Source organism: Rhinichthys klamathensis, unplaced genomic scaffold, assembly GCF_029890125.1.
Source record: "Rhinichthys klamathensis goyatoka isolate OS25496 unplaced genomic scaffold, OSU_Roscu_1.1 h1tg000104l_1, whole genome shotgun sequence".
In the NCBI taxonomy this organism is placed as follows: Eukaryota; Metazoa; Chordata; class Actinopteri; order Cypriniformes; family Leuciscidae; genus Rhinichthys; species Rhinichthys klamathensis.
Genome location: NW_026606643.1, coordinates 3,869,069 through 3,896,647, shown reverse-complemented (window position 1 = coordinate 3,896,647; position 27,579 = coordinate 3,869,069). Strand labels below are relative to the sequence as shown.

Here is a 27,579-nt window from a genome sequence, read left to right as displayed (position 1 = left end):
CACTCTGTCCCCTTTAAATCTTTCAGAAAATGATGTAAGTGTATCGAATTATATCGAATCGTATCGTTGGCTGAATATCGTGATATATATCGTATTGTGAGCTGAATATCGTTTATCGTATCGTGAGATTAGTGTTATCGCTACAGCCCTACCTCCAACGTCCTTCTTGGCTTCTCAATTATTTCAGCCGAACAAATTTTACATGCCAATATTCTACTCATTTTTGTTCATGATAGATTTAGACATGTGCCGGTATTCGGTAATGCGATAAATCGCGGTAATGAATATGCACGATATTGTTATCGCGGGGACTTCGAAATACCGTGAAAAATAATAGATCCGAATTTAGATTTTTAGAACGCGCATCAGCTTATTTTCCATCAACCGCTTAAAAAACAATGCGTATGCTGCGCAAAACACGTGCGCACTTTGATGTAAACAATCCCCACATCACATGTATAAGCACTGTGTGCATGCAGTGCGCACTCTAGTCTAATGTAAACAATCCTCACGTGGAGAAGAAGCACGGCGGAAGGAGGAACGCTGCCGACTATTTATCCCCCGCATGGCTGCCAACTCTCACGCATTCAGCTTGAGAGACACTCACGCAATTGACACTTTCACACGGTCTCGCGCCACACATCCATTTTCTCACGCAGAGAAAAATCGCGGAGCAAAGAGGACACTGACACCGACAGACTAGACAGAGCAGGTTACTTTTGATATGAAAAAAACATCAGCTCTCAGGTTCTGTCCATTTTATAACGAAATTCAGACAATAAATACTGTTTTGCTGCTTGTAAATGTGACGTGACAGATCGCGCGCCTCAGTTCAAGTAAACAGATCATCTGTTACTTTTTATTAAAGATACAGTACAACCCACCGAAAGGTACGTACTTTCGATCAATCAGTGTTTTTCAACCACGGAAAGAGGTCAATAACACTGCAGGAGAACAATTATGTCACAGAACGTTACATTTACCTCAGGAAAGCCATTTAATGTTAGTTGACTAAGAAAATAGCTATAGAGAGGAGTATTTTGCTAAATATGTGCACTATATTACATATTTTATTATATGTTTACTTGTCATTATATAATTGTTATTATAATGAAAATTACGGCATATTACATTTTTATATTTATATTATTATTATATTTATATTGTATGCATTATATTTAATTTCTCTCTGTATGTTTACAGCATTATGTGAGATATTTTTTCTTGAGAAAAATTTAAATGCAGGCTATCTACTGTAGCCTACCTAATATTTATCCAAATGAGTCAATATTGAATCAAGATTGAAATTAAATCCAAGAATTTAATTGAAATCGTGAAAATTGTGTTAAGCAATAATACAAACAGTAGCCTCAGTAACTGTACCATGTAAACATTGTACCATGTTGTCACTAAAAAATAAAATTAATGTTTTGACAATCACAAATACATTGTGATGCAAGTTTTTTTTAGATACCCCCAATCCATCTGTTTCTCTTGTGCAATAAAAATATCGTGATAATACCGTATACCGTGATAAAAGCTCAATCAATTAATCGCAGCATGAAAATTTGATACCGGCACATGCCTAGATAGATTGCATCCACACAGCTGACATGTTCACCATTTGCAGCTTATCCATGTTGTGTGCATGAAATGGATGTCAACATAGTTAAAACAAGTCATCTAATTAAACGGCACTGTTTCGGCCTATGATTTTGGCTCTCCAAAACAATTTAGCCAAACTTTTTTTTTTCTTCTTCTTTTTTTTTTAGCTTTTTCGGGTCAAATAATTTTGCTTACCAAAATTGTGACGCACCATTAAGAGAATGCAACACGTTCGCGTTACAAATTGTTGTCTGACACATTAAGGAACACTAACACAAAAGTGAGCTTCCAAAGCCAGAAGCAATTTTGTTGATGCGTTGGCTTGGAGTATTTTTAGGCCTTACTCTGTTTTTCATCTTGAGTCTCACTCTTTATCCTTGTGCTGCTGATCCCTCTCTGTGTGTTCAGATGCAGTCGTCAGCTCTCTGAGGAGAACATCTGGACGTCTAAGGCTGGCACTGTTAATTAGGGCTCTCTGCAGTCAGTCACTCTGTTCACACTGATGTGCTAAAGTCTTTATGGATTTTCACGGTCATTTGAATGAACACAGAAAGGGATCTGTTCAGTCAAATATATAAACGCATTAAAATTCTGAAAAGGGAGAAACATATTGGCCGAAAATGAGTATGTGCTTGTGTTCTCTGCAAGACTGTTGTAGTGTGTCCAAAATCTTGGTTGGCAGTCATGTTTACTAGTCTTTGTTTTTGAATCCATATTTTGTGCTAATGGCGGAATCTCATGAAATCAAAACCTGTCAAGAACGTGTTCAGATCAAAAAAATCTAAAGAAAGAAATTCTATTTTGATTAAAGGAAATTAGCCTAATCTTATTTTTAGGACACTTACGTTTTTTTTTTCTTTTGCATTGAGACATGATTTCCGTAACACTTAAGCAGATTTCATCCCAATTACATAAAATAAAATATATTTATGTGTGTGTTGTGGAGTACACCCCTCACATTTCAGTAAACATTTTAGTATATCTTCTCAATACTATAGAAATGAAACTCGGATAGATTTTAGAGTAGTCACTGTGCTGCTGTATATCATTTACTGTCCTCTGAAAATAACTCAACATACAGCCATTATTGTCAAAATAGCTGGCAACAAAAGTGAGTACACCCTAAGTGATAATAGCTGTACGTCGTTTAACCATGCAAAGCCACATGTCCTTTTCATCGTGTTCATGTTTTTGAGAACTAACGTTCCTCTCCCACAACACAACAGGAAAAGTGCTCTGCTAGTGCTAAAACATATATAGTGTGTGTGTGTGTGTGTATATGAATACATACACGCACATTCTATGTGTATGAATTCGTACATGTGTATACGTACACACACACTACATGTTTTAGCAGAGCACTTTTCCTGATGTGTTGTGGTGGGAGAAGAGCAAAAAAGCAAAAGGCCAGATTATAAGCAATAAGGACAATCAACTAAAAACTGCTTAGTGCCTACAGCCTTTTTGTGGGATATAATTTAGATGTTAATTAATTTGCTGCTGAATTATTTCATTGCGACATTTTGTGGCAAATCCTTTTAAATTCCTCTGTAAAGCATGTTAAGTAATGCTAATGGAACAGCATTTCCTGATAGCTAAAGGGCACTGGTACTTCATAATAATGGCATCCCTGACCTTTACAGCTGCTGACAAGAGAAAATTAGGGTTTGGCCAGCAGATTCTCCCCGATGCTCTTTTAAGTGACTTGCAGTCAGACTGGTTTGTCAATTGGCATTCAGATAGTAAAAACTCCATTCTTTGGAAATTGAAATGCTGAAAGTTTTTGTTGTTTTTACAAAGGTCTGCCACAACATGTTCAGGAGGGCGTTAGCCTTTTTCAGGAAGAACATTATCTGACAAGAAACAAGTTTGTCCTGAAAAAGCTGTCATGAGCAATAAACCAATCAGGGGACTCTAGTATGCGTGCCTTGTAGTGAGTCGGAGCTTTATGGCTCAAAGGCAAAAGATGCCGTTTATATGATATCCAGTGTCCTAGCTTAAGTAGGCGTCTGTAGATTACATTGGCCTTTATCAATTAAAATTTATAGCACAGACACCGTCTGCTTGACATGTATCCCGCAGTAGAGCTATTCTCATCTGGAAAGCGACCTTTTCTCCAGTATTCAAAGTGGAGCGCTGTGTGGGAGACGTTGTCTGAGAGCGCTAATTGAATTTCACTTTCCAGCATCACCACACGCTCCTCTTTACTGACGATCCCGCTTAGCTCATCGCACATATGTGGAGTTAGACCGATTTAGACGCAGGAATAACACTCCTCATTGTGAGAAATATATAGACTTGTTTTGTGTAGACTGCCGGAGTTCTTGGGATTGCTTTCATACCTTCAGAGCTTATTCATTATCAACTTTATTTGGAAACAATATAGGATTTCATAGTCTGTTGTTCTGCATATGGCTCGGTGTCGTGTTCGAAACTTTTGAGGCACTGATTAAATTGCCTCGATACCATCGAGTATCAAAAAATGTCTTGTCGTTCGGTACCAAATTTTTAAATCTAAGGGGATAATCTCGTCAACATCAGTGAGCCAATAAGCATGCAGCATGATTGGCTGTGGCGATTGATCAAAGGAAAAACTCTAGTTTGTGCCAGTTACGCTCCAGAGACGTGGCTCACACCACACACGTGTAAGCGTCCCAACCTCCATAGATGTAAAATATGTGTGAAAGATAAAAAGTGTGGCTACATTTGACCAGGCTCGATGCCAACAGCGCGCAATGCAATATTTGCGACAAGATAATTGCTGCCAACACCGGCAACATGACAAATCTGATGAAGCATTTGACAATGCGCGGAATAAACTTAAAGGCACAATATGTAGGTTTTTTTCGCCACAAGAGGGCGCAGTTTCCAACAATAACAAAGGCGTAGGTTGATGACGCAGTGATGAGCTGAATGATGGGACTTGCTGTCAAGCTGATGGATCTAATAATGTTTATGGATGAGTGCAAACATTCATGCTTTTTAACATTACAGTGGTATGAAGCAGGTCGCGATTGCTAAAGAGACAGATATCACACGCGAGTCCCGCGGATATAAAGGAATAAGGACATTTAATTCTACCGAACCCGCTGGATTACTCACACAGGTCAGTTTATTAGACGAATTAAACTTGTGAGGTAACGCAGCGCTGCTTCACTTGGTCTAACAGTTACACTATCACACTAAACGGCATTTAAATGTGTGTTGAAAGTTATAATGTTATACTACGTGTTAGTTTGTTTGCTATACTAAACTAGCAGTAAGCTAGATCAACATTAGAATAACATACTGACCATATTCTAACATTTCATCATGTTGAGCTAATGTTATATAACATTGATTTGTTTTATGTACATTTGCTCACCTGTCTAATAAAGCTGTGAAGCTCTGTCAAGTCCAAGTTAGTCGCGGACGTGGAGCTCCCGACATCTCAAAAACGCCACGCTGATATTGATCCTCATTTTAGTTCTCCTTGTTTGTCCCAAAGTCTGCTTGCCATGGTCTGTTTGAAAGAAACAAGAACTGCGGGCCGCTAAACGTTACGCACTACGCACGTCCACGTCCGTCGCCATGGTTACGTCATGGCTATGGCAGTATGAACGGAAACCGAGGAGAGCGCGGATATTGCGTCATTGACAGGCGACATTTTTTTTCCGGGGCGGCCACTTATTTAAAATTGGAATTTCTCTGAAATAAAAAATCTTTGGAGACTTTTGGGATATTGTAAGTACACAACTGCAGGAAATATATCACACTGTGCAAGTGATTTTTGGATATTTTATTACAAAATTCTTACATATAGTACCTTTAAGAGTAGAAAGTTCCGTCTTCGACTGCAAGAAGAACTGGAGAGCGTCACAAATGAACCGAAACTCTGCGGATAGGCTACTTGCCTCACAGACATGATGCATAGAAAGCTTGAAATGTCTACTTTAAATAACAAAACTATTCTAATTGAAAATAAATACTGTCGGATTATGTAATCCACATGAAAGGTGCATTTTTCACTATACTTTACTACTATACTGCGGAGATGGCGTGTCTGCAACGTCAACTTAATTTTTGTGGTCAACACTGACTCAGAAAACTCTAGTTTTTTGATAAACAATTAAAATATCTCCTTTCTATTTTTCCCCGATACATTCATTAGGCTACTTTTGCCAGTGCTTTGCGGCAAGCTTGTGCGTTTGAGTGTGAGGCATATATTCTTCCTCCCAGTGGCCTATATGAGTCATTGAGTCTATACATATTACCTTAAAAAAAATAATAATATTGGCATCAGTTTGTTGACTTTTTTTAATGTAATCTTGTTAAAACAGATTTCATAAAATTGCTATCGAAAAAAGTCTTTTTTCAACGGTATCGAAGTCAAGTTACCGTATTTTCCGCACTATAAGGCGCACTTAAAAGCCTTTAATTTTCTCAAAAAACGACAGTGCGCCTTATAATCCGGAGCGCCTTATATATGGATGGTGAACACACGTTCACCAAGACGGGGAGACAGCGCCGGGCGACTTACACCACTATCTGCCAATGGATCGTGGATGCCTGGGCTGATATATCAGTCTCAACTGTGATCCGAGCTTTCACGAAGGCAGGAATAATCTCTTTATTCAGCCAGCTCACATACCCGTATTTACTTCCTGTTTTCGGTCGAAGTCCACAGTAGTCGATTGTCGAGTTCGCCCGCGCGATCAAACCTCATCCGTGTGTTCAACATCTGATTCGGATGAACTGACAGCTGACAGTCTGAATCTCCACTGTTGCTTAGTTACCAATGATCGCGCGCGTGCACTCGACAATCGCCTACTGTGGACTTCGACCGAAAACAGGAAGAAAATACGGGTATGTGAGCTGGCTGAATTAAAACATCATTTTTATTCATATCTTTCACATTTACTGCAGTCAGATTCACCGTGTTCACTCACATGGCTGTGCACTTGTAATGACACATTAAGGTTGTTAAGAGGCTAAAAGCAGGTTTAAAACTTGTCCCGTTTAAGTCAACAGGGTGCAAATTTTAAAAAGAGGACAACACGGTGTAGGCAACACCGGTTTTTGTTGTTGTTATCTGTACTGACAGCACTCCAAATTTACAAAAAAATGAGCTCAATGTTAAAATTGACCGGAGTTCTCCTTTAACGTTTGAACAACGTTACCATGGGAGTGAACGGAGTTGTCAGAACGCTTAGTAAAGTTTGACTTTATCTGACTGTTTTGTTGACATTCCCTTTAGCACATCTAGTGGATGCATAACGCAAACCCAGTCAAACGTTTGACTGCAGTATCTTATGCGCCTTATAATCCGGTGCGCCCTAGGCTATATGAAAAATGTTCTAAAATAGGTCATTCATTGAAGGTGCGCCTTATAATCCGGTGCGCCTTATAGTGCGGAAAATACGGTATCGGTATTGAAAATGTTTTAATGATACCGAGCCCTAGTTCTGCATCCATCATGGGCAGGATGGTTGAGTAGCTGTCCAAAAAAGGACTAGTGTGTGTGTATACAGTATGTTTGTTTATTTCTTAGCCGGCAAGCAGTGACGTGATTTATGCCCATGAGTGGGTTTATTTCGATGCGCTCCCACCGACAGTTTTTGACAGACGTGATAACATGCACAAGGTGTCAACTCTGATTTGACTATATATGTGCAAAAATTGTGCCCAAATTGTTTTTCTTTTTTAATATTTTGACGTGTTTGTGTTTTTAAAGCTTTATTAGTTTGTAAACTTGACAGAACGCAATTAAAATGAATTGTCATGGCCTCCGTGTTCATGAGGCAGCCATTATTCACTTCTGACTTCACATTTGTTTTGCTGGATAATTGAGTGTGCAGCACTTTGTATCATAGCAGCTCACATAAGAGTGTAATTATTGATGTTTGAATTAGAGCTCTGTGCATTGATCACACTTCTGCTAATGCCTCTATTTTAGTGCAGCTTGATCAATGTGGCACTAGGACTTCACATCAATACAAGTCTTACAGAACAACTGCAGTGTGCTTCCATATATCGTCACAATATTTAGTCATAAACACCATTGCGTTTTCGTGGTATTTCATGCGTCTCATTAGGTCTTCTGCAGATCATTGTGATATTGATGATCATGACGTCGGACTATAAGCATTTACAGCGTTAAAAGGCGCAAACGTTTCATCTGCACTTTTTTTGCCCCTTTTTCGGTCTATGGTTCTTTCCTTCCTGTTTTTCATTTGCTTACTTCCATTACTCTTATTCCCCTTTCCTTCTTTTGCTCTTATCCTTCCTTCTTTTTTCTTGCTTTTCTTATTTATTTGTATTTTAAGCTTCCAACCTGTTCCTCTTATTCACCCTTTGTTACTGTTTTTGTTTTGTCTTTTCCTCTTTCCATCCTTCTTAAAGTCCTTCTATCCTTTTTTTCCCGTCTTTCCTTTTCTTCAGACTTTCTTTTTGTCTTTTATTCTTCCTTCCTTCCTTCCATACGTCTTATTCTTTCTTTCTTCGTTACTATGCTTCCTTGCTTCCTTTTTTCCCTTTCTCTTTTATGCATTTCCTACATTAATCATTCTTTCTTGCTGTTTTTCTTTAATGTTATATTGGAACTTTCATATTTTGTTATTCATCCATTCTTTGTATCTTTATTTGCTTCCTTCCTTCCTGGGCGTTTACATTCTTTGCTGTTTTCTTTCATAACCTTGCGTCCTAATTTTTCTTGCTTTCCTCCTATTCACCCTTTTTCGTGGATAAAAAGACACTGTATGGCTCACGAACGCAGTTACTGGCAGATTGATTTTTCAATTGGAAAGATTAGAGATGACCCATTGTCACCCGTCTCCCGGCATAAACAATTTCCAGTGCCTGCTTTATCATCAAACAATCAGGCGTGCCGCTCCGCCAGTCGCTGCAGTGATACTGAAGCGCAGAGACCTCGCACCACTACCCGTTTAGTCTTGGCAAGATGCCCATCGATGGAGGTGTAGCATGAAACACTCGGCCGCTCAGTTTTAAGAGTGCTCAGACGCAGCGGTTGAGTGCCCACTAGAGAGTGAATTATAATTTTGGAATGGGAGGAAAAGAGCTTGTGTTTAACAGTGATTGTTTTCACCCATTGTGCTTCCAAGACTAATAAATGGTAGATTTGTATGACCCACAACTGCTTTTATTTTCTCTTTCCTCACTTGATCCTTGACTCGAGCATTGTCAGGGTTTCAGAGCAGATCGCTGGCTGCTTTCAATCGGGCCAGGTGAATTATTACATAATTGCCTTCTCTCAACTGTTTGACAACTGTGATAATTGTCCACTTAAAATTCCAGTCGCATGGTGCTGTTTAAGATAAGGGCTTTCAAATGAGAAACACTTGTCTGTCTGGAATATTTGATGTATTACTTTTCTAGGTATATTTATCATTGTGACCTCTTGAAAAAACATGTATAATTAAAAGACATTTTAGTGTATGAATTATATAGACAATGACATGAACAAAATAGATAGTTAAAAAGATACTAACTGTTTAAGATAGGGCTGCATAATATTGGAAGAAACTGTCATTGCAATATTTTTTTCTGCAGTATATTTTGCTGTATGAACAAATAGAGGTTTTCAGCAGATGACTTAATAGCTCTATCTGGAAACAATTATTCATTCTAGAATGATTGGAACATTTTTACTCTGAAGATTTTTAAGTGCAAACTATCCTTTTAGGACTGAATGAGGGAACTTAAAAAATGTGGGTGTTCACACTTTAGTTTATTCCTTACAATAACCAACTCTTTTTTCAGTAACCTAAGTGAACAGAATATATATTGAAAAAAATACTGGGAATGTGCCCACATTCCACCTATTTTGACCCATTCAGTATGTCTAAAATATGCATTATTCACTTTACAAACCAGTAGTGGTGTTTTGTTCCTAAATGAATCCTGCTATTGACGAATTAGCTTGAGAAAAGTGTTCAGTAACTTGATCATGACAGGCTGACAGCTTCAGTGTGTTAATTACAGACATTCATGCAAGATGAAAAAATGCAAGGCAGCTGAGAATATTAATAAAAGCAGTGAAGTGCTGCATTCACATTGCGAAGTTATGTTTTATTATAACGCCAGCGGCCGTATGTTGTGTGTTGGTTACGGCCAGTTAGAGCATTCACTGCATCACATGATTGAATTAAAACATCATTGCTTGTTGAGGTGTGTTAACTTCCAGCTCCAAATGTGGATCATGGGGCAACGGTCCATTTCATAGTGGTCAAACGGTGGGATGTTCAGTGGAAATGGAGTCAGCCCATGACCAACAGTGGATGGGGATTTGATGATCATGGCAGCAGTTACTGTTTACTGAGCTGGGAGGATCAAAGCTGAGTTTCAGCATCATTACTCCAGTCTTCAGTGTCACATGATTCACTCTTCATTCTTTGATGATTTGATGATCAAGAAACATTTATTATTAATTATCAATGTTAAAACAGTTGTACTGCTTCGTATTTTTGTCGTATTGTAGTATTTTTCTCAGGATTGTTTGATGAATAGAAAGTTCAAAAGAACAACATTTATTTGAAAGTTTTTTTTGTGCTAAATTTTACAAAAAAAAATGTATATTATTAATATTATATGCGAGTGTGTTCTGCACTTTTATTAATATGTATTTATTTAGCTTGAACAGTAAAACCAACTTTCTACTAATTGTGACTTAACATTTCAAATGAGTTATAATATTACCGGTACATAAATACCTTTGATCTGTTTGCTTTATTTGATCTGGGGTTTATTATTATAGGGTTATTATTATTATTTTAAACTAAAACTGAAACGGTAAAACGTTTTTGTTACTTGAAATAAAATTTAAGTTAACAAAAATGAACAAAAACATTAACTAAAATAAAATATTAAAAAAATATTAAACTGATTTTGTCAGCTATTGCCAAGGCTAAATTTCAAATTTTCCTTTAATTTAACTTGATGTACTAAAAAAAGTAAAACTGAAATAAAAATGTATAAAAACTACAGTATATAGACAAAATCGCAACTGAAATAAACAGTGAAAAAAGAAACAAGATCTAATTTAAAATAAACTTTAGTATCTCAATGATACTAAAATAGCATTGGGAATTAACCAACCATTTTCCACCTTCTCTCCGAACAGTTTTTGTTACTGCACCTATATGTAAATGACCTCTATATAATAAACGAGCTGCGAGGACGGCGGAGAAACGGTTACGTCCTGAGCATTGTTGACAATATGTTTTATATCATCAGAGCAATACAAATCCTGTCTAGCATGATCCGGCCCCATTAAAACTGGCTAACGTGACGATGAATTACAGTGGCAGTCATGCACTGTGTGTTTCTCCAGCCCAATAGGCATTGTTTTCTAATGATCCTCTCTTTCGACAGGTCCAGAAACGACAGCGTCTGTCCTCCGTGAGCAGGTGCTGGAGAGGGCCAGGAAGAGAGCGCTGACGGTACGTGACCTCTCTCTCGACCTCTCAAACACGGCCGTCCTGAGCGGGTCAGGCCGGGGTTAGGCACATAAATCAGAAGTTCCCCAGACCACCGGACCATTCTTGGATCTGTTTGCTGGAGTTTATTTTGAGTATGTGCTTTATGGGTGTGGAACGCTTCCCCCACTGCTTATTTTGGGAATAATTAGTACAGGGTGGTCTGGATGCGGTTCAAGTGTTGAAGTCTTAGTTTGTTCGAATGTATTTGCCCTCACCGCCTCTGGTTTTTGTCGATGAAACATAATTGCGTTGGTCAGAAATGCCGTGTTTTAAACCCTTCACAATCCAAATGGCCACTTGGATGTTTCCCAGTGGACATTGAGGAGGAGGATTGTAGGTTGACAGGCTTGTTTTCATGCACAACTTAAAGATGTTTAGTTGAACGTAACCTGTTTACTTCTGAGAGCCTCTCTGAACCTTTGCCTATGTTCAAATATTGTGAAAAATATGCATACTGTTCATTTACACAGGAGCAGCTTATTATCCACCTGTGTTTTCAGTGGCTCGGAGTGGCTCGGTTCACAGTAAATGCTGCTTTACACAATCTCTCTAATCTGTAGAGTTGGGATCACCTTAACGTACAGCGTACATGAACGCAACCAAAGTCCTTTTTAGGCAAGTCATGCCACTCGGCCGCCATCTTGGCAACGCCTCCGGGCAGCTATTTCGGACTAACAAGACCAGGCTCCTATCTAAATGAATGGGCAGAGAGTCAGAACTGCACTTTCACTGGTCACCAGGACATAAAAACTGCTTGTATAGAAACAGCAGTAAAATATGATAAAAATCGCTGAAAAAGTTTGATGAATTGCCCCAAAATAAGGTTTAAAAGGCCTTTTTCCCCACAGGTTATACGTTTACTACGCATGCGCAAGGGTTTTCGTCTCCGCTGTCGCAAACCTCAACTGTGCACATGCGTCAGTGGAACCAGACGACAGGCTTACATGTTTCCCGGCTTGACTGTTAAAAGCAGACGATTGGCTTTCCAGCGGGAGGGGCGGGGCATGTGCATACAACCGCCATCTTTGGCGTTACGGGTTTTCCCTATATAGTTGTATTGAGGATTGAGGAAGTGGCATGTCTCTATATAAATTGTCTCTGACGCAACATGCGCCAGCTTTCCGTCTTTCCATATTTGGATTTAAGAATCGCTTATCGCTAAGAATCGCTAAATGACTTGAAGAAATTAAGACAGCCATACATATTAGTAATGTAATTTTACAGTTGTATAGGGTAAAATAAATATTTTTCTTAAATGCAATTTATTTACAGTGAAATATTACAATGGCCAAAATTATATATTTGATCAATTTTATTTAATATTATTCTTTATAATATAGCCTAATATAATATTTATATTATATCATTATTATTATTGTTGTTATATATTGTAAAGCCCTACAAACAAGCACAGCAAACTTGGTTTTTAAATTGCCATCGCATTTCTTATTAGAAAAAAATGGCAATTCGATTTTTTTCCCCTCCAAATCTTGCAGCCCTAGTGGATGGTTTAATTTCCAGAACAATTACGAACGTTCTCAGATTGTTCCTCTCTGATGGGTTACGGATGTCCTCAACACCACTCACGATGTACAACTGGAACGTCTACTAGAGACCAAACATCGACTACTGGCAAAGTAATCACACACCTTTATGTCCACACAGGGATGATGGCTCATTCTTAAGCATCCACTGACACAGGAAAGGCCTATTTATCATGGTTGTTATTGCGAAGGGAATGTGTCTGGGGCAACAAAAAAATAACAACCAAGTAATGGTTGTGGCTGGCATTGATCTTGTCTTGGCATGGGCAGAAATGTACCCATGAAAATTGTATTCAATCACACGTTGTCTTTTAAGTCTGCTCGCTGTGGCTCTTTGTGCAGTGGAGAGGATGCTTAGGGCAGCTCTATTGCTCCTTTCGGACTTGGTTCAGGTAATGGAGTGTATCGCTGTTCCGACAGAACAACATGCTCTGACTTCCTGTCCAAACGGTGGCTAATCGTTTCCGCTGGCTTGAACAACTACTAGGGTGAGCAAGTTGCAAAGACTAACAGCTTGTGTCCGCTTGAGTCCACTTTGCTCTTCTCTCTTGTAACCCTCGATTCATTAGCCGTAGTGATGATTCTCTGACCCAAACCCTGCCGTCATCACTCTACTCCCCCCAGGATGCTTTGCGGCCCGGATGCCAAGCCCCGCTCTCAGAACCACACATTGACACACATGCTCACGGTACGGCCAATCCAAGTGAGTGTATTCCCAGGCTACCTCTCATATTCCTGCACGCTCGTCGTGTCTCTCGATCAAACGCACGCACACACACACACACACACACACTCTCTTTCGCCGCAGTGTCCTTGAGATTCCAATGACTTTGTCAGCCCACGCCTCTCTGCGGTTTTAGTACATCTGACATGTCATTGCTAATTGTTAATCGTGCATGTAGCATCTGATTAATGTTGGTTTATTCTCAACACGTTTTGTTTGTCATCAATTAGCATTTATGACGTCTTTTAGAGCTGACATTGTAAATTTAGTAAGCAAAATATCTTGAAGGCGTCTCTTTCTGTTATCCGATACCACAAATTATTATTATTATTGTTTTAAAAATTATTAATTATTAATAATAATAAATAAGAGCAGAAAACTTATATAGTATCATATAATATTATTATATTTAAAAATGATTAATACATAATAATACAAAATTACAAAGGAGTAAATAAATCAAACATAATAAAATAAGTATTTTGATTATTATTTTAAGTAAAACTCAGTGTAGTAGTAATAATAATAATACTTTTTTTTTTATATATATATTGTCCCCTTTCACAGTATACTTGTATATCTGGAATTTTCCAAATCTGCATATAATCCCAAACTGTCATCTTTCCCATCAATTCTCTAAAGTCTTTCTCTTCTTTGAACCTTTTTTTTGATTATTTATTATTATTGTTGTTATTATAATTATTCAATTATATAATATTTGTATGTATGTGTGCGGTATTATACTACTCCTTGAGGATTACTTTCATATTGTCCTGTTTCACGGTATTTGTCCAAATCCTCATCTAATCAGAGATCAGCGTCTGACGTTTGACATCAGTTCCTGAACCCATCTCCCTGTCCATGTCATTTCCTGTGAAGCAGTTTGTGCTACTGTATTTTATTGTGTAGTCTTTGTCCTCTGCCAGGCTTTGTTCTTTGCATCCCATATCTGTTTTTCATCATTTTCAGATGTGTTTTGGCCTGTGCTGAATAGGTATGTCTTGAAAGGGCTGTTCAGTGGAAGACATAAACATGAGGCGCTCTCAGAGAGAAGGACACTGCTCTGCCTGAAGCCACTTGAGTTTCTGATTAAACCTGTCTGCCGCTGGGACTCCTGGAGTCTCCGACCGCTACTGATGAATACAGATAAACACTGATACACGAGAGATGCGCGCCTCCTTAGCTGAGTGCTATATGAATTATAGGCATGCAACTATATATTTTTAAATTCGGCTAGAATTTTTTGACCTGATACAGCTGTTAACAGTAGTTGTGTAAAATACAGCGCGATGCAGCACAATGGCTAAATACATCACAAGTTAAATGTGATGCAAAGCCATTTCATGCTGTCTTTAATCTTACTGTGTGAAGTCGCAGGTTGTGTTGGAGCGTTGGATTGAGTTTTGTTGTGTCGGAGGACAGACAATGCCTCTGTCTGTTTTACCACGTGGTGATATATACCATCTCAATCCTCTGCAATAAGAGCCGTTCCATCTGTCTCTCTCTCTCTCTCTCTCTCTCACTCCTCCTGTCTTCCGATCGTCGCTCCCTGGGAATCAGAGAGCTGCTGCTGGAAGGATGTAGCCATGACGACAATTCCCGCGGGATGAGTCTGCACAGAGCCTCACTTTTTTTGCCCATCTTACCAAGCATTCTTTTCTCTCTCTCTCTCGCTCTCTATTTCTCCTAGTTTATCTTATTGACCTGACAAGAAATAATGTATTTGTGTTACCCCAAAAAGAACCAGTTTTTGACAATACATATAGGAATAAAAGAAATGAATAGATAAAGATATTGATGAATAATTATTAATAGAAATAAAAATGGAACCGTGCAACACTAAGGAAGTAAACAATCAGTCCTGCGGGATGAGCCGACAAAAAGCCAATTAATTCTCTTTTTCACTCTCTAATTGTTTTATTGGCCTGACAAATATTGTGCATTTGTTAACCCAAAAAGTACAAATTTGAACAGTAGTTATAAGAATAAATGGTGCTAAATGATATATATATTTGTAAAAAATGTATAAATATTGAAATTAATGAGAAATAAAATTTTCCTTGATATTTTGACGCGTAAGAGGTCATTGTACTATAAAACTATCCTGTAAGTTTCCCAACTCAAAACTTCCTCATTAGTCCAAAAAACAGCTTTTATTGGAACAAAGCTCAGAAAACGACTCGTTCTGGATTTTTTCACATTATGACGTCATAGTGCAATGAAAGACCGCCTACTTCTACATCATTGCCTCTTTAGCTCCGCCCTCTGATTCACACACGTCATGTAGAAGTAAATACGAGAGAAAATACTCCAGCAACATAACCATAGGGATTCATTGTTTAAAAAGACAGTTTGACGCAGACTTTTCAGAGACTGAAAATCAAAAATGCAGTGACAACTACACTGGATCCGACAGTAATGTCACAACACACAAGAGTAACCGTGTTTTTTACCTTGTTTCACTGTTGCTTTGTCTCTTACAGATCGTTTGATATGTACTCACATTACTTTCACTGTACTGAAAATGATGAGCGATGAACACAGTCGTTGATATTCTGATCATATTTTATTTCCAAGCAAATTTTACCATATCCAAACACATCAATCCTAATAACTACAATTACTTTTGTATTTAATCATTTATAACTATAAGGGATATATAATTAAGGAAGGCTAAGTGAATAACTGCTTATATCCAGGTGTAATTATTAAGCAAGTTTTCTTTTACAGGTTAAAATGCACCAAAAAAGAGATTTAACTCGCACTGAAAAGTAAAAAATTATTAAATGCTCATGTGAAGGATGCAATACTAATGCAATATTAGAAATAGCTAAATTAAGGCATGACCAATGGACAGCAAAACACTCGTTGGTTTAGCAGGGTCAGACAAAAACAGGCCAAAAATGAGGCGTGGGACCATCAGGAACCCTTTAGTCTCCAGTGCCACCATTTTCCAGACCTGGAGTCTCCAGAAGTACAAGGCATCGAGGCCTCAGAGACTTTATGTGCCACAAACAAGACTTTTAAAGCATAATGTAATATGCATACATTTTTCACAGTTGGCAATGTTTACGAAATAAACCTCTTTCTGTAGTGTCTTTGTTTTAACACTAATATAATGTAATAAAAAAACAATACTACGTCACATATACGCATCCTCTGTATTTGAGGTCTTTGTCTTCTGATTCGGGATCAGGCTCTGGCTCAAACAGTGGACGTTCAAAGCGCAACATTTCCACACGTGTAGCGGGGATGTGTATAATGCTCTCTGAGGGCCACTTGTGATGCTATCAAGATTTTGGCATCAAAGAACATCCTAATTTAGAAGAAATAGGCTATATATATATATAAAACTATAGTTAAAAATAAAAAAACATATAAAATAGTTATAAATAGAAAGAAGAAAAGAGCAATGCAAAGCTAGTAAAAGTGACAAGTGAACTTGTTGTTTACCAAGTAAACACTAATATAATGAAGAATAAAAAATGAATTCTAGTTTTAAAATTGTTGTAAAGATTACGCATATTACATTTATGAATAAAATATAAATAGATAAAATAGGAATAAAATCAAATCATGTAAATAAAACTTGACAGTGAAAAGTGTATTGCATTGATCATGAGATTCAACATTGTATCGAGCCAAAACAGCAGAGAGAACTGGAGCGAGTCGTGCTGCAAACACACGGACTGAGAACCGAGACGCGTCTCTGATCCGTCGCATTAATCTCTGCGCTGGAGTCGATGAACTCAGAGATGCAGGATGAGAGGTGGTGAATATGTAACGAGGACAGTGGTGCGCGCTGGAAATGGGGTCAGGGGTCAACACTGCAGCTTACGCACAGAGATGGACTCATCTTCCTGTCTGATGGTGCTGGGGTCACTGAACTCTGTTAGGAATTCAGCACTTTGCTGAGGCAAGCCGATTTTTCACCTCCTCACACACAGCGCTCTCTCGTCACCGCACACACACACACACACAGCGCATAAGCCCCATATCTGCTTTCCATTCACACTATCATCGAACCCCCAAGAGCTGCACTTCTCCATGAGAATGAGGTGATGTTTGTAAAGGCTTACTACCAGCGCTGGGCAGAACACACAGCATTTCATATATTGAACATGAACAACTTATACAAATGTTTATTATAATTACCGCAGTTTCTTTTTGGTCAATATAAAATTAAGCAGCATTATTTGTGAATATCTTTGATTTTTGCCATGGTATTATTTTTATATATAAAAATATTTTGGTAAGAATATAAGTAGGTAAATATTACTGTTAGTTAATGTGTATTGGTACACGAGTAAATATCAATCATTCATGCTCTTAGTTTATTGAATACTGTGAATACCGTTTGGTCAAATTTTAACAATTTTGGGGAAAGCATATAAATATTGAAATGGTTATTGAATAAAGGGTGAAAAATATTTACTTGTTGATGCTTGACATTGTCATTTACATGTTTATTTGTATAGTCATCTCAGATATTTATTCGTGTTTTGCAATTTTATACAAATGCATTTTATTAGTTTGATACAATAGTAAGCAACAAATATTTATCTTTTTATATATATATTAATAAAATGTCTATCTTTTTTAATATTTATATTTTATCGTAAACCTTAAAACGTCTAAAACATTTTAACACATGAAAAATGGCATGCAGAGATTATTGCACATTTAAATATTATTAATATTATTCACATACTGTTAAAAAAGCAAACCGAGGCGGCAGTCTTCATTGATGCTGTGCAGTAAGCTTGTGTTTTATTCTGAGCATGGAGACACACGTGACCTCAGTGACCTTTTTACTCGGTTTCTTCCACTCCCCTTCGAGGTTCATTCAAAAGTGATGTTTAGTTCTTAATCTGGCATCAGGTTTCTCCCACTTGCTGTGCATTCAAACAAACCCAACACAAGCGAGAGGTAGGATGAGCTCTCTTCAGACCCGTTCAGCCTCAAGGCCCCTGCATGAGTTCCCTGTGTCTAATTAGAGCGTTTTATCGGGAGCGTCGGAGCCGTGCACCCGAGGTCAGCGCTGCCTGTGAAAGCGCACGTGTGGGCGTCCTCCTTTGATAACCCAACCTCTCTCTGCATTCGTTTCTATTCAACACCGTCTAACTTCAGAGGGTCTCTGCAAACCAGGCCATTCCGATTGAGGGATTCGAGTTTTAGATCATGTCCGGAATCCAAAGGCTCCTGGTGGACTGAGAAAAAAAAAAGTAAATGGATGTTTGAGAGGAGGAAGGAATGGAGAAGAGGGAAAGAGACAGCCACTGAAATATTTACAGCATAGCTCAATCTGATTGACCGTCGACTGCTTGTCCCAGTGCATTGTGGGTCGTGGTTACTGCTGGATACCGAAGGGAATGGGTTATTCTGAGAGAGACGGCGAGGGATCGCGCTAATAAATTGGTGTTGTCGGGTAACATGCCCAAATCGACCTGGAATGAATGAATTCAGTGATCCACTGTGTCTTGGCAGCCGAGTCGCGAGGTGCCGCGGCGGCTAATGCGTGCGCACAGACGCGCACTGTTTTCCTCTTTCGGTTTACCCGCACTTGTTTCTGAATTCCTCTTTCTGCATAAATGCAGCCACAGACTGAGTTTGTTCTGCACTGTCTCGCCGCTTTCACAAACATACCTCGCTTCCTCCACACACACACACACACACGTTGGCGGTGCAGTAGAGTAGCAGGGGGCAGGCCGCTGTGCTGAACAGATGGTGCCCGTGATACTGAGCCACGGCGGCCCAAGGTTGGATGCGACTCTAGCGGGGAGCTGGCGCACCGAATTGCCCTGCGTGTTGCTAGAACGTGAAGCTGAAGTGGAGAGAGAGGAGTGAGAGAGTGGCGTGATCCGTGGGCAATTATAAAAGAGTCCTTTCAAAGGGTCAAATGATGGAAAACTGTTTTTCTCTTGCTAATGCAGCGACTCTCAGGTGGTTTCGCTTCCGAACTGACACGAATGGTGACCAAATCTAACATTCTGGTAATGAAACATAAAATGACCTATATATTTCCATGAGCTGCACAGGCTCAACAATATGCAAAATTATTAACATGAAATAAACTGTATAGGGGAGAAAAGTGTGAAAATATTAATTGGATTCGCTTCTGAAAATAAATAGTGTAGTTTGCGACAGCATGGTGCACTTTTTTTAAAAACTGTATTTTATAAATGACATTTATAATTTTTAAAAAGTATTTGAATATTACATTTATATAATATATGTATGTATGTATTAGATAGTTTATATTTATAATTGATTTAATAGAAAATTGGTGAGAAGTGCTTAAACGTGCCTCATAAAAATGGAATATCTTTAAAATTGGATGTCTGAGAAATAAAGGTGGATTTTCCTCAAATGAGTATGTGAGCAGATCATGGTTTTCCTGCAGAGATTCCTGATTCGTTCCTTTTGAATCGGATTCTTTTTAGTGAACCAAATGAGAACTAAATCAGTTCACAAATTTGGCAGACATTTGGTATTTTGGTAACACTTTTCAATAAGGTCCCATTGGTTAACATTAGTAAATGCATTAACAATAAGCAAAACATTTGTTCCAGTATTTATTCATATTCATTAATGTTAGTTAATAAAAATACAGTACAACTGTTCATTGTTAGTTCATGTCAGCTCAGATCCATTGAATAATATTAACAGATGTGACTTGATTTCAATCATGTGTTAGTAAATGTCCAAATTAACATTAGGTAAGATTAATAAATGCTTTAGAAGTATTGAGTATCTAATTAATGCGAACAAAATTGTAAAGTGTTACCCATTTTTGTACAAATTTACTTCTAATAGGTTAGTCATCTTAACAGAGGTAATTTAGATCCAGTGTAAAGTACCAAAAACAGCCCGTTTAAGTGCAGTGAGAGGGTGAAAAATAATTGTGTAAAAGAACAAGAAACTTTGACTTATAATGGCTTCATGGAAAGAGATGAAACTCTACAAGTATGGCCCCTTAAAGTTCCCTTCTCTGCTGCGCGTCTGAGCTGTGATGTGTCTCTGAGGTCTGGAGGAGACCGGAAGATGCTGATTTTGAGGCTGACCGCTGTGCTGTGTTTAACCGTTGTCTTGGCTCAGTTCTAAGAGCCTCTTTGATTTATCGGCGGGGTACAAAGTGTTGAGTGGGCTGAATCTGCACACACACACGCGCACACACACACACACACACATACATACACAGAACACGCACATTAGTATTTCTTTCATCTGCTTTTCTTTCTTATCCAGCAGTGTTTTCAATGATTTTCTCGTTCTCTTTCCTGCATCTATTCACCTCATTGTCCTGATGGAGTTTCCCTGCTCTGTTTCCTTCTCGTTTTTTGTCCTTCCTTCCTTTATTAAAGCTTTTTCAATAAGTGCTAAACAAGTGTTGTATGCGTTTCCTCTCTTTGTCCATTTGCACTTCTCCAAAAGATTTAATCCACTCCAAATGGCTTTCAGTTTAAGCTGTTGTTTTGTATCACGGGCAGCTGTATTTTTAGCACTTTTGCAGTGTCACCAAAGCAACTGGAAGCTCAAAGTATCCTGAGGAGTCTGTAGACGTCTTTCATGTGTCACTGGAACCTCAGACTGCACAAACAAGTCCAGCGTTTGAGAAACTTGAGTTTTTTTTTGCGCTTGTGAACTGTCAACATTATTTGACAAGTGATTAATTGTCTTTTTTGTTTACGTCATTTACTTAAACTTAATATGCATACACAGTACAGAGATGTTAAAAGACGTTATTATATTTTTTAGCCTGATTATAAATGAGCCTGATGTGCTCAGACGCTCTGTACTTTTATGGGTAATATTGTGCTATAGTGTTTGTTACAATGTAGTTACACTGTACCGGGTAATACTGATGAACAATGCACTTAATATGCAATTATTTTGTTCAGCAACTTGCAATTATTCATTGCTTCAATTAATGTAATTATCTTACTGTACACTGTATAGTTATTATTAGCTTGTGGCTGATGACTTTTTGTAGCGTGACTGTTGTTTACCTACTTACATTAAGAGTAGCAGCATTCTGTGGTTGTTTGGACTTTATTGAGCCTAAAACAAGAAAAAAAATAGCATGTAATCTTGATTTCTGTGCAAAAGCAGTTATCTTTTGAGTTAAAATATATTCTCTGTCTGAGTTTGTGGGTTTATTCCAGGGCTACTTTACCAGCCATTAAATTAATAATGCACAGACTGACTGTAGCTTTAATACCACAACGATTGTTCGCGTTTTGCATTTGTAACGCGTGTGTGTGTGTGCGCGTGTTTATGCAGTTCAGGGTTTTAGAATAAAACGCTATTGGGCAGAGCGTGGGTGTTTGTATGGGGATTTAAACGTGCGTGTGTGTGTTATTGGAGTCCTCAGGCCACATTGAAGAGGATATCAGTTTGATGTGTTTTTTCATTTAATTACTCCAGGCCATTTTTTGTGGTTCCCCGTTTGAAATATCCTAGCTGGATTTCACGAACGAGTCAGCCAATACTGTAGATCAGGTTTATGTCTAGTACACTAATGTCTAAAACCCAAGCCAATGTGTGTAGTTTTATGTCAGATGTATAAACAACATTAATGAAGTGACAGTTTAATTTGAACAGAAAGATTATGATTGATTCACTCACCTCACTCAGTAAATTTCACAAATAATTACAAAGAAATGGCAAGTATCACATTGAATTAAACATGAAAATTTGAAGGTGAAAAACTCAAACTGTTTTCTCGTAAAACTTCAGTAATTTTAATAGGGCTGTGTTGAAAAAATCGATTCACCAATTCTGATTCGATTTTCATATTAATTTCTAAAGATCGATCCGTAACTCAGAGGATCGATTTAATAATAGGCTTACATTTTCCCCGTGAACTTTAACTTGCCGCGACTGGGAGATCCTTGTATGCGCATTGAAAGGCTTTCACTCAGCGCGCACACTGTTACGACAACGGGCTTTGAGTGAGTCATTAAACCGTTCATTCAACGAACACGTTCAAAAAAGCTGATTCATTAAAAGAGATGTAATGAAACAAGGTGTTAATAATTTTTAACTTTGAGTTCCACTTTTCAAGGCTCAGCTGAGCAGCAATGCGTCGCATGGGTAACGCTGAAGCTGATGCTTCACTTATTAGAGACCAATATGGCATTGATTCAATGCGTGACTCGCTGATTTTATTTCCCCGCGGCTTCCTCGCGCTGTGGAATGCTGACCAGCGCTGCTGCTGACGCGCATTTATGGTAAATACCCGTGACGTGAACGTTAAAAGGATGATACGACAAATATTTCGCTTTCCTTTGACACGGCAACCTTTTTCACGAATACATATGACTTCAAAGACAGACGCAGGTAATCCGCACGCGCTCTGCCGATCTCTCTCATTCACTGTCTGTGCGAAGCCTCTGTAGGCTACACATCACCACGATAAACAGTCTTGTTTGTTATCATTATGAACTTGTTTAACATTCAATACACATGCATGAAGTTCAAAACAAGCAGTTAAATGTCTATAATAGCCTAGTATCAATATGTTGCATAACTACAGTCCTGTAATTCAGGTAACAGCTGGAAAAAACAAAAACACTTATCTAAATCTCGAAAATCGGATCAGATCGGATCGAATAATGATAATCGATTCAAGATCTTGAGAATCGGAATCGAATCGATTCTTGAAATTTGAATCGAAACCCAGCTCTAAATTTTAAGCTGCTACATTTTTGCTGCATCACATAATCAGCTGCAAATATGTGGCTTTTCTGATGTAGTAAACTTGCTCTGTATCTCACCCGGTACTGCAGTGCACTTGCGATGCGAAGATTCAACTCTCTCAGATAGGTTTAGTGTAGAGGATGTTATTTTCAAATACGATAGAGCATTAACTTTTCAGTGCCACTGCCACATTTTGTTTACTGCCAAGATATGTACAATAACCAACATAAAATGTTATCAGATTTACGTTCATCTGAACGGGCTTTACTGCCACTCACTGGACATTTCACTTTGAAAGTGTCTCAAGACGTGCAAGAAGCAACGTGATATCATTTGACAGAAGTACTGCCACTGGCACGTTTTTCCACGTTTTTGGGTTTCTTTGTTTATCACCCCATTAGATTATCAAATTAAGTGAATTTCATTGATACTGATATGAACTGTTTTGGTATTGTGACCTAATCTACAGGAAAACCTGTGATAGAAAGTATTTTAACATGGTAGAATTACACACAGCAGCTAAATCCGGTCATTATAATATTGATTTCAGTTTGGGAAGCATTTGCTTTGATGGATCTTTCTGTCTGCTGTGTGTCTGTTAAGGCTGATTTATACTCGACGTGTGTACTGTAAGTGACTTTCTGGGTGTCTCCGCTCCTGAAGATGTCCCACCACAGCACCGCAGTTTGCTCTTGTCTAAATGAATTGCTTACATTTACAAAACGATCCTACGATAGCAGAAATAAGCCCTTTTAATGAAAATAAAGGTCCATGTTTAATAAAAAAAAATGTTCACAGAATGAAATTAAACTGTTTAGTGAAATTAGAAAATATTGTTTGTTATCGTTGTTTAATTTCGTACATGTTCTCATATCCATATATTTTGTTCTAATGTCAGAAGTAATAATCTAAAGGTTTACACAATTGTTTTGTAGTGTGGTTTTGGTGAAATGTCGTCACATATACCTTACTGCTCACCGCTGCTTCCAACTTTAGAGAACAATTACTCCGAGTCGCCCCCTATCGTTTCAAAGAAAAGTACAACGACGAGCGCGTCAAGTATAAACGCCTCTTCCATTTGGGGAGGAGCGTGTGCACTCACGCTTCAAAGCATAAATCAGGCTCGAGTCAGTTTCACATTAGGCCATTAGAAGTTGATTGAGGAAGTGGCAAAACTGTATAGAAGTGAGACAAATGAGAATTGTGTGAGGGAAAAGCGAGTCTAAGTGAGAGATTATTTTGCATTTGTAGAAACCGTGAATGACAACAGGAAGTCACACACTAGTTGCTAGTCTCTTATACTTTCCCTTCGTAACGTATCCTCCTCTTCCTCACTTCTACAGGGTTGACCTCCAGTCAGCAGGAAACACCCCTCCATCTTAAATATTGACAATGCAGTTATTTGTTTATTGATCACCCATTCTCACTGTAGCATGTTCAGCATTTTCTTTCACTGCCAAATGAACAAATGCGTGAAGCTGCACTTTCACTCGCATTTCCACTTCAACATAAGCCACGTTTTAATCAAGAGATTCCAGGAAGACAAGTCAGCATTGGAGATAACTGTTGGAAGATTTTTGGAAGATGATGTATTTTTTTGCATTGTGCAATAATTGGCGTTATATTAGCAGCTTTAGGATTGTTTTTTCGTTGCCTTTGAACAGAGTGGGTTGTAATGAGATTTACAGTATGCATCTGTTCAAGATGACAGGGTGACTAAGTTGACGTCAGAGCGTTCTTTTGGAGCATGCTAGATTTCCTTATTGACTCTTAAATGCTCTCACCCTGAGAAAAAAAGGTGAACTGTTGAAATATTTAGGTTTTTTTAATAAATGCATGTGATGCTTCATTGTTGCATTTAGAAGTGTTGGAAGGACATTTAAAGAATTGTTTTCATTTTCTTTTTCTTTAGGAAGCTATTTCTGAGATTTGCCTCAGTTCTTTTAGGTCTTTGTTCTGCCTTACAGTTTTATTATGAAAAATGACTTTCATTCACTTACACATAACTTTATTAATATAGGTAGGTATCTCACAGCAAGTCTGGACAATTATTAGTAGGTTTTCCTCTTTTTGGCTTTTTTGTGTAATTTAACAAAACCTTAAGTAATCATTTATTATTATTTATAATCTTATGTCGCCCTAATGAGTGCCATGTAAAAATGCCATAGAAAACACAATTTCTTTTATAACATAGAGAGGGCCCTTGCAGAACCTCAAAATAATAATAAAAAAAGTAATTTGGATTTTTTTTTAGCCAGTATATTTAAAAACAAAATCAATATACTTTTGAAAATAAGGATTATAATGATTTGTGTACCCTCAGAGTATTCAAGGTGTAAAAAATTTTAATTATAAAATGATCATAATATTCTGAACATTTCCTTTTTATTTATTTTTTCCCAGCAAATTTTCAGTGAATTACAAAAAGACGTTCTGTTTTAAGAATCATATTTTTGTACTAGCATCTGATTAACGTCTTAAAAGGAGCCATTTCTACTTTGACAAAATACATGTATTTGGTTATTCTTCAACTGAGCACTTTTGGCCATTTCAAACATTATTAACCTTTGAAACATTTTCTGAAAGTAATAAATTCTGACCAGTGTCATTTCCAGCATCTCAAATGATTTGCAGTATTTTGTTTAATAGCATTTTGTGATGGAAATGACGGTTGTGGAAATGATATTTTTGTAATAAAGTGTCCGACTCCTTTGTCTTGCCTATCAAATATTTGATGTCCTAAATACAAACATTTAAATAAAATGTTACACTTTTTTTCATAGCAAAAACTTAGTTGAGTTGTAAAAAATTGTTCATAATCTTTGTCAAACTCAAAATATCTTTTCTCAAACTCTGTCTTTGTGTGTACACTCACAGTATTCAAGGTGTATTTTTTTTTTTTACTTTGTTACACTGCCTAAAATGTTCAAAACCATTTGTAACTTGGAATACACAGTTTTTCTTTATCTTGGGTCCACGCTGACACCCCCACCCTGTCAATTTCTTTCCCTTGTAACTCATGCTCTTTTGTAAGAATGTTTGCTGAAGGTTAAAATATGTAAAGAACAAAATACTTTTCTCTTTCATCTGTCTGATTTTTTTTTCTCTTTCAGGATGTCTCATTGTTGAGCATAAGAATAGAAACCTGCGACACTGCTGTCATTCAGCTCAACATGTCGTATGATTTGTTTACATGTTTTTGTGCTAGAACCTTGGTTTGACTACTGCATAAATCTAAATTAAACTCCTAGTAATGAATTATTCAAAAACATCTAGAAACCTTGGATTTCGGATAGAATTCAGGAAGTTTCATGAGAAGGGCATCCTAAAGTTCATTGTCTTTCTGGGCATGTGCGTTCATGCGTGCTTCTGTTTGGGTGTGTAAGACGGCGCTCGCTCAGCGTGTCAGTCGGCAGATTTGAGTCCAGGCACTTCCGCCCGAACACACTACTGAGGGAATACTCGAGTATGTGCGTGAGCAAGTTTGGAATGATTTCCTTCAGTAAACATTCTCAATATATGGGGTACGTAGAGATTAGCATTAATAGACTTAGTCAAAGAGGTTAAAATGGCTCTGAAGTAAACATTTTGATGAGCAGCGGTATTTAAACTCATCCGAGCGTCAACACCGGCCTCCATATTTAGCTGTGAAAATAACCCAGCACTCACCTAAACATAACTGTTGCATTTACATGGGTTGCAGTTCGAGCTGGAAATAACATTAGGATAACACTGCATTCCCAGACGGATGGTTTGTATGTTTGGAGCAACACAATTAACATGTGTTTATCGCACACACCCTAACCAGCGGCCAAGTCTTTTCCGGTTGCCCTGAGAGTGGGAGCAGGTGCGGTTTGCCTTGTGAAAGATTCATTAAGTGTCCGTCCAATACTCAGTGTGCAGAGAAGCGTGTCGCTGATCTGGCAACCTCATACTAATGAGATGCCATCCGCCAGAGCGCTTTTCCTTAGAGGAATCTAATGAGGTGTTTGTAATGAGGGAATCAACACGCTCGCATTTTGAAATTTTAGGAGGTTTTCGGCAGTAAATAAATGCCAAACTTGTACAGAAAACGTCAACTAGACTCAGATTGAAAGTCCCTTTCAGTTCAGTTGATTACCCTGGAGAAGAAATGAACAGTTTTCCTCGAAACACAGAGAAGAATGAAAGAAAAAGAAAATTAATGTAATTAGTAGCACTGGGACAAAGACATGATAGTAGTAACCCTCTTCACCCACTCCCCTCACGAAACCTCTTTCTGTCTTCGGCTTGGTAGTCGAAAACAATGTCGTTCCTTTCTAGCTCCCTGTTGTCTCAAGTCTCAGGTGGATTGATGTGTTTTAATGAGGTTTGCCACTAATTAATTTAAGTATGCAAAAGAACTGCACATTTCCAATGAATCACAATAAGAGGTTCTGTTTCTGAATGTGCAGTGCCATGCGCTCTGTTTTAAGGGTTGTATTTTTGTACAAACATCTTCAAAGGAGATGTCTCGCATAAGTTTCTAAAGGCACACTTTGACAAAATA

The 27,579-nt window shown here is 38.0% G+C and overlaps 1 protein-coding gene across 5 annotated transcripts in view; it reads left to right on the top strand.

The window, feature by feature from the left end:
• Window positions 1-27,579, top strand: part of strbp (spermatid perinuclear RNA binding protein) — a 101,234-nt gene that overhangs the window by 27,031 nt on the left and 46,624 nt on the right. For all 5 annotated transcript variants that reach the window (XM_056253394.1, XM_056253392.1, XM_056253393.1 and 2 more), the window contains exon 2: window positions 10,975-11,042. The gene's annotated coding sequence lies outside the window, so the exon portion shown is untranslated. The remainder of the gene's footprint in view (window positions 1-10,974; window positions 11,043-27,579) is intronic.